This window comes from Octopus bimaculoides, chromosome 3 (genome assembly GCF_046866305.1).
Source record: "Octopus bimaculoides isolate indiv1 chromosome 3, ASM4686630v1, whole genome shotgun sequence".
Classification (NCBI taxonomy): Eukaryota; Metazoa; Mollusca; class Cephalopoda; order Octopoda; family Octopodidae; genus Octopus; species Octopus bimaculoides.
In genome coordinates this window covers 18,520,800-18,530,069 of record NC_142930.1, presented here as the reverse complement: position 1 = coordinate 18,530,069, position 9,270 = coordinate 18,520,800, and positions in this window count along the sequence as shown.

The following is a 9,270-nucleotide window of genomic DNA, read 5'->3' as shown; positions in this document are numbered from 1 at the left end:
ATACATACAAACATACATACATACATACATACATACATATGTACATACATTATACACGCATACACACACATATGCACAAACATACATAGATCATCGTTATCATCATCGTCATTATGTCTGCTTTTCCATGCTTGCATAGGTTGAGTGGAGTTTACTGAAGCAGATTTTTTACAGCTGGATACCCTTCCTGTTGCCAGCATCCATATGTTTCAAAGCAAGGTGATGCTTCCCCATGACCAGACATGCTCTTGCAGAATACTGGAAATGAATGATTCATTTACAACAGCCAAGAGATGTCAAGAAAAGGAGATACAAACATACACACACTCATCCATACTTACAGATATACAGGGTGTGATGGGTAAATTGGCACCATTTTATATTTTTAATTTCATGCATGTGCATTGTTTGTTTTTGATTTTGTCAATTACACAGTATAGTAGGGTCAGTTGGGCACCATCCGTGAGAAAAACAGCACCATGGCACAATTCATTCTGCCAGAAATTTGAAAACAACCTGCTGTACTACTTAGCATTCATGCTGGAAGACCCAATACATATGTTTCAGAGTATTTGGGTGTCAATCTAAGGACAGATTGTTCCCAAAACGAGAGTGATAAAAATCAAACATCCAGTCAACATCATGGTGTTTGGAGTCATCACTAGTGATGGCAACATTATGCCTCCATTCATCTTCCCTCACAGCCTGAGACTCAACACGGAGGCCTACATCAAGTGCCTGAAGGAGGTAGTACTGCCCTGGGTCAAGAAGGTGGCTGCTGGAAGACCTTATGTCTGGCAACAGGACTCTGCACCATGCCATACAAACAGGAGAACTCAGTTATGGCTGTCAGACAATTTCTGTGACCACGCCACCCTAACATCTGTCTACCTAACTCCCCAGACTGCAACCCTCTTGATTATTATGTGTGGGCACAGTTGAGTGAAAGACCCACAAAGCTCCATGTAACACCAAAGATGAACTGAAGGCAAGGATTATGGCAACATTCACCAACTTAAACAAGGAGACTATCCAGAAGAGTTGCAGGAGATTCTGAAATCATCTAGAGGCTGTGATTGAAGCCAATGGTGATTTTATTGAATACATTTACTCTTTAGTATTTTAAGGTATTTTTATGCAATTTAAATGTCTTTTTTTTTCCCCCATGCTGGTATGGATTGGAAGGGTTTTGCTACTCATCAAGAGTCTAAGTCATCTAACACACAGTAACAGAGAAAACCCATGCTTGTCATTATGTTGTGTTTACAGCATGACTTTTATGGCTGGATGTCCCTCTTATCTTGAACCACTTTACAGCATGGACTGAGCCACTTTATTGTATCTCTGGCACTATAGAAGTTGTCTTTGTTCTATTTACTCTTCATTGTTTCCATTTGTTCCTCCCTCTTTCATGTATGTGTGAGTAAAACACTTCATTTTAATCTGATATCTACAAATATAGTTTGATTGTTGAAAATGTTACAACTTTCTTGAAACAGAAAGAGAATATGGATGACCTAATTAAACTGAAGGGTTAAAAAAATAATATGTTGAAAACTAGTTTGTAATATGAAGATAAAATTATCTGCTTTAAGTGTGCTATTCTATTCTAATCACATATTCTAAGGAGCTAATGACTAGCAGATAACTTTGGGTCATGGGCTATAAATAGACAGCATATCATTAGATTTAGTAATGATGTTCTCTTAACTTACGGAATTTACATAAAAAGCCTGCAGGTGATGGCAAGTATTTCACTGCTTTCTAATCATCTCACAGTATATAGCTAAACATTGAGAATTGATTTTTTAAAAACCGTGTATTAAAGAAAAGCTAATGTTTTTTAGCTAACACAGTGATTTTAGATGATATAAACAAATGTTTGTTATCTCTTCTATGAACAGAAAAAGTTTGGACCTAGTTCAATTCCTCAGTAGAAGTCAAGTACCTAACCTTGTCTGCTAATGGGGAGATACACAGTTTATAATTATTTAAATGTTGTTGCTTCAGTAAATCAGTTGGCCTGCCGAGAATAAATAATACTTTGCTGGTCATTTCTTTCAATTAGTTTAATAAATCTTCTATCGACTCTGTTTGATCAATTGAACGATTTACTTTTTGAATTACCGAGTGATGTTGTTGAGTATTCCACTGACATGTTGCCTTTAATGTAATTCTCAGGGAGAAACTGCATGACTTTTGAATTGCAGGTACAATCCATCCAGTGAGCTTCCATCCAATCTCACTTACATGGCTTGGGTTGACTCAAGGCTTTGGTTGACCATACTGTATCCATACATTCAATTAATTTATATCACTCACTATATTCACTGAGGTCAACTTTGCCTTTTATCCTTTCAGGATTGATACAATAAGTACAAGTTGAGCAATGGGATTAATATAACTGATTCAACCCCTACACAAAACTGCTGGCCTTGTGCTGAAATTTGAAACCAATATTACTCTATACTAAAAGGTGGTGAGCTTGCAGAACCATTAGCATGCTGGGCAAAATGCTTAGTGGCATTTCATCTGCCATTACATTCTGAGTTCAAATTCCAGTGAGGTTGACTTTGCCTTTCATCCTTTCAGGGTTGATAAAATAAGTATCAGTTGAGCACTGGGGTTGATGCAATCAACGTACCCCTTCCCTCAAAATCACTGGCCTTGTGCCGAAATTTGAAGAGACATTTGACACTGGAAATATAAAATATACGTCTACATTTGTCCAAAACTACAGTGCAGTGACTAAAACACATTAATCTGATACACATTCAAAAACTATATACTATTTTAGTGTTAACATTATTTACATTATTTACATTTGACGGATATTTGTCCTCATCTTGTTTGTTGTTAACACAACATTTCGGCTGATATACCCTCCAGCCTTCGTCAGGTGTCTTGGGGAAATTTCGAACCTGGGTTCTCATTCCTAACGATGTTACTATTATTATATTATTATTATTATTATTATTATTACTATTATTAATCAGGTCGCTGCCGTGAATCGAACTCGGAACCTTGGCATATGGCGTAGTGGTTAAGAGCGTGGGCTACTAACCCCAAGGTTCCGAGTTCAATTCATGGCAGCGACCTGATTAATAATAGTAATAATAATAATAATAATAATAATAATATAATAATAATAGTAATATCGTTAGGAATGAGAACTCAGGTTCGAAATTTCCCCAAGACACCTGACGAAGGCTGGAGGGTATATCAGCCGAAACGTTGTGTTAACAACAAACAAGATGAGGACAAATATCCTTCAAATGTAAATAATGTTAATAATTCCTCATCTCTTAAATATAGAACTGTATTATTTTAGTGTTATAATTAATTGAATAAGTAGCCAATGAAACACTATCTCTGAGATTTAGATCAACTTATTTACTTCAGTAAGTACAAGGGCAGTGTTAGAGAGAGAGAGCACAAGCATTTAAAATGGGTCAAAAGCCCTGTAAATTCAGCCACACAGAGAAACTCCATATATGTCATAATCATTTTATTTTACAAAGAAGGAACTAATTAGGATTTTCCAACATATGGCAGATGACAATCAACTATTCTTTGCAGAGAGTTTTTGGATACAATGAAGACTAACAGGAAGTTCTAGAGAGTTTGTTGGTGTCCATGCATTAGGAGCAGTCAGATTGGAAAAGAATACTCAGTTTAAGGGAGGCTGTTGTTGACCAGATTAGTGACCGCAGCAGGAAGCTTACACCAGTAACGCATAAACACCTATACATGTAGGAGCTCAGGCAATGGAAGATGTGGCTGCAGCTTATATGTTCTTATCTGCATGCACATGTATGCAAGAGTGTTAAAAATAAGATGAAAATGAAATCAAAATGACAGAAATAAAGATAAAAATCATTTTTATAGAGGCATTCTAGATTATGTAGATATGTTAAAGCAGGTGGGAGTGTATGAGGATGAATATTTTTGTGTATGAGTGTGTATACTTATGTATGACATGTGAATGTCTGAATGAAGAAATGCTTCTGCGTGTGCATATGTATGCATGTACATGTATGTATATGTGTAAAGGTTTATGCATATGTACTTCAGTGAATGAGAGCAAAATTCTGCCCATGAAAGTATATCCATGTATAAGTGTGTGTGCATATGTATGTGAATGGAAAGAAGTAAGAGTGTATGTGTATGCACATGTGTGTGCGTTATTTTACTTTTTTAGTAATTTCAATCTTTCTTATAAGAAAGGAGCTGGTTTGTAACAAAAAAACAAAGCTTTATTCCTGGAATTTTGATAGCAAAATAATTATCGTACTGAACTTTAAAAAAGTATTGTTATCTCTGCTGTGCTGCTTACAGATTGTATTTGTGAAATGTATGTTATCTGGTCACTCTTCATGCAAATTTCTTCCTCTGGTTGAAAAAAAAAAGCCAGCCTTTCAAGATGGTCACTTCAACATTTACTAACGAAGCTCAATAATTATTTGTATAAATGTGAATTTATGTTTCAAGCAGAGAAATCTTATGTTTAAATGTGTGCATATTCATATGTATGTACTCATATATACATGACCAAAAGCATGGATGGCATTGCATATGTGAATCTTATTACATGCTGAACTTTATGAATGTCTTACATATTTTGACAGTACCTTTGATAAATTGTAGCAGTAATCTTATTAGGTTGTTCTGTTCAGTTTTGTAAATCTCATCTTCACTAGCTTGATACTGAGGCAAATAGTCATATATCTGAGTGCTTCAATTGTTAAAAATCTTAAAGTTGTAGTCTGAATAGAGTACCTGCAGACTTCTCATCAGTTCAGCATAAACATTCTCTCTATCACTAATCTTTAACATTAGGCTGACATTTGTTGGACAACTGATTTCAACTTCTGTGTATAGTTTCTTTCTTTTACCCCAAATTACTATGTCTGGACTGTTTTGCTTGATATGTACATTCCACTAGTATTCTTTCAAATTATGTGTGGTTATACCTTTCACATTACCTTAGCTTATATATTTCTCTCCTCTGGGTTATGTTTTCCATGGATTTGGTTACATAATGTTCTAGCCAAAACAAATATGTTGCTTATTAGTTGTAGTATTGAGTTCACAAGTGGAGGCACAATGGCCAAGTGGTTAGGGCAGCGGACTCGCGGTCATAGGATCGCGGTTTCAATTCCCAGACCGGGCGTTGTGAGTGTTTATTGAGCGAAAACACCTAAAGCTCCACGAGGCTCCGGCAGGGGATGGTGGTGAACCCTGCTGTACTCTTTCACCACAGCTTTCTCTCACTCTTTCTTCCTGTTTCTCTTGTACCTGTATTTCAAAGGGTCAGCCTTGTCACACTCTGTGTCACGCTGAATATCCCCAAGAACTACGTTATTACACACGGAACTTCTTGAATATTTTACATATTTTAATAGTGCTTTGACAGAACGTAGATGTATGGATGGATGGATGGATGGATGCGTGTATATATGTATGTCAGTCTCCCTGTATGCATGTATGTGTGTGTGAAAGTTTATGTGAGAATGTATAGATGTAAATCAGGTGAGAGACAGAAAGAGGGAGAGGGAGAGTGCATGTATGTGCGCTTAAGTATGCGTGATGATCATTTTAGTGTATGCTCAGCCACTTGCACGTTAATTTCATGAGCAGGCTGTTCCGTTGATTGGATCAACTGGAACCCCCGACAATTAAAAGGTTATGGGTCTGATTCCTGACCAAGCAGTACATTTTATCCTTCAGTGAGGCACTTCATTTCACAGTGCTCCATTCCACTTAGTGAAAAATGAATACCAGCCAAGTGTTGGCACAGTCCACTTCCCCTTCAGTTGTCACATCCCAGACATTTCACTGGATTAAAAGTTGGAAGACTGAGTAGGTATTTATGTCTACTCACAGCTACATGTCCAACTAAAACAATTAGCAAAAGCATGGTACATGTCACCCTGTCATACTCACTTAAAATTGAAGGTTATGTACTATTGTGTATGTATATATGGTTGTATGAATGTAAGTGAATGAAAAGAGAGAGAGAGAGTTTGTGCATGTGTGGAAGAGAAAAATGTATGCATGTATATCTATGTCAGGTTGCTCTGAGTGCTAATGGTAACTTGTAATTCAGTGTAGTATGTTACATGACTTGGTTATCAGCAATTTAAACAGTACCTCAACCAAACTAGCTTTGTATGGCAGGTTGCTAGAAAACCAAGCAGGACAAGAACAAGGCCTGGCAAAACGATGACTGACATAACGGCTAGAAGAAACTCTGATGTAAAAATGAGGTTTCTTCCAATTCCTGGTAATCCTAACGAATGTTGGGTAAGCTGTTCTACCCAATGAATGTTGGGTAAGTGGGAGGCAAGTTGTTCTAAAAGTATCTGAAAAGTAAATGGAGTTTTGTGCGCATGCACACACACACACGCATGCATAACCACCACCACCACCATCATCATCATCATCATCATCATCATCTATTTTTTGATGCTTGCATGGATCAAAGTTTGAGGTAGATGCCTTTTCTGTCACTAACTTCCACCTGATTCCGAGTAAAGTAATATTTCCCCCCCATGACTAGATGTGTTTTTGTAGAATATTGGAAGACGAAACACACACACACATTTAACATGATATGACATAGTCTTTTCAGTTTCCCCTCTACCAAATCTACTCACAAGGCTTTGGTTGACCTGACACTTGGAATTGAACCTGGAACTATGTGGTTGAGAAACAAATTTCTTACTACACAGCCATTCTGCACTCATTATAATCAATTTTGTACACATGACCTTAGAAATACAAACTGACAATAGGCTTTTCAAAAGTGATTACAGACATTGCACCAGTTGGGATATCATGTATACATCAGCAACAATAAAATACCACCTCTTTTAGCAGTTTCCTTATTTCATAGGACATTCACTAATTGTAGCATTGGTCGCAAGTGTTAATTTTTTTTTGATTATCTACACAGCTATGTCATGGAAATGGTCATACTCAGACATGAGTCGACTTCCGCAATCTGTGTGTGTGTGTGTGTGTGTGTGTGTCATTATTCAGTTTTGTTTCTTGCCAATAGAGAAAGAGCTTCTTTCTAACCTAGATGCAAGATTCCTTCATTGGAATTTGAACATCAACAACAGGGTATTTTTGTATGTATGTATGTATGTATGTATGTATATGTGCAGGTTTGAATGTTTTGTTTTATATATATCTAGACATGCTCATATATGCTTAAATGATGTATGTGTGTACATAAGTATGTATGTATGTATGCATGTAAGTAAGTATTGCTTGTATGTATATGTGTGTATGTAAGTATTGTATTATGCATACATGTATGTGTTTGTATGTATGCAAATATGTATGTTTGGTTTCCTTGCTTTATTTTTTTCAGTTTCTCACCAAAGGGGAAAGACTCAGTTTCTAGCCTAAAAACAAGAGTCTTTGATTGGAATTCAGACATCAAGCAGGGTAGTCTTGTATGTACATGCACATGTATGTATGCATGTTCATACATATGCATATAACTCATGTAAGTGCAAATGTACACATAGGTATAAACATGGATGGCATTGCATATGCGGATCTTATTACACACGGAACTTCTTGAATATTTTACATATTTTAATAGTGCTTTGACAGATCGTAGATGTATGGATGGATGGATGGATCGATGCATGTATATGTGTATTTCTGTATATATGTATGTCAGTCTGCATGTATGTGTGTGTGAAAGTTTATGTGAGAATGTATAGATGTAAATCAGGTGAGAGAGAGAGAGTGCATATATGTGTGCTTAAGTGTGTGTGGATGTGTGTGTGAAGATTATTTTAGTGTATGCACAGAAAGAGAGAGAGAAAGAGAAAGAGAGAATGTATGTATGCATGTGAAGGAGACAGATAAATAAATAATGAGGAAGTGTGTAAGTGTTTACGCATGAGTGTGTATGTATGTATGTAAGTCTGCGTGAGTATAGAAAGTCAACATATATGTATGTGTATGTGCTCTGCCAACAGTTATGGTAATATAATCAGATTGTTTAACAGGTTTGCTATAACAGAACAGTAACAAGAAAGAAAGAGACAAAAAAAATGGAATTATAGTTGAGAGAACTGAAAACTAGAAAATAATGCAAAATATATGAGAGAGAGAGACAGGAGAAGAAAGAAGAAGAAGAAAACTGATGATGGTGATGACAACAATGATGATCATGATGGTCGTGATGACAAAGGCAGAAATAAATAAATGTCAAAAATTTAACTTGTCTGTCACTGATTGAAAAATAAATATTGATTATAGCGAGTGATGAAAGAATTTAATAGATTAGATTGAACTGGGGAAATAATAAAATATAAACTGTTGTTTAGTCTTAGGTTGTTCCTGATTTGACCAGAGAAAGAGAGAGAGAAGAGTGTTGCACAGTAAAAGTAGAATCTGTTATTGTTTAAACCAGGTGAAGGTAACCCTTTTTCAGAAGGGAGCCATATGAGTCATGGCCCATCATAAGGCAGGCCACACTACTAAATAATTTCATGGTAAATTTTCATTTAGAATGCTATTCAGAAAGTCTTGTAGGTTGCAGGTTGTCCAAGACTGGTTTAGGCTTCTTCAAGAGGAATTATAATAGAAAGTGTCCTGGCCATGGTTAATTTGTGGCCTTACATCTCAACACAACCTACTTCTAACATATGACTTCCACTGGAACAATTTAAATTTGAATCTGGCTCTAGTCAGCCAGATTTAGATTTAAATGTTATTCGTTTCTCCAACTATACTGCCGAGGATAAATCTTAGCTGGATTTGAACTCAGAAGTAAAAGACAAAAGAGTTGATATCAGAAAATATCTCATTCAAAACCAGCTCTGAGTTATATATTGTTGCTGTTGTGGCGGTGGTGATAGAGGTGGCAGGGACAACAATAACAGTTGGTCTTCTGACTGAACCAAAGAAGGCTTCTCAAATTGCTGATACAATCTGCCAATTGCAACTCCTGACAGAAGTATTACTGCCTTTTGGTGAAAGGAAAGGATTTGAAGTAAAAATTCAGAGTGCCAGAACAGATATCACAATGCATTTCTTATGACGACACTCTAACAAGTCCAAATTGGACTTAGAATAATGCAGAGAGTTGAAACAAATACTACAAAGTAAACTATCCAATGCTTTAATAGCTCTACCAATATCTTTGTATTAAAAAATATCACTTTCTCTTTGATTTGGAAGAAAACACAATTTCAACTTAGCAAGGTCTTTAATAAAAAAAAAAAAAAAAAAAAAAAAAAA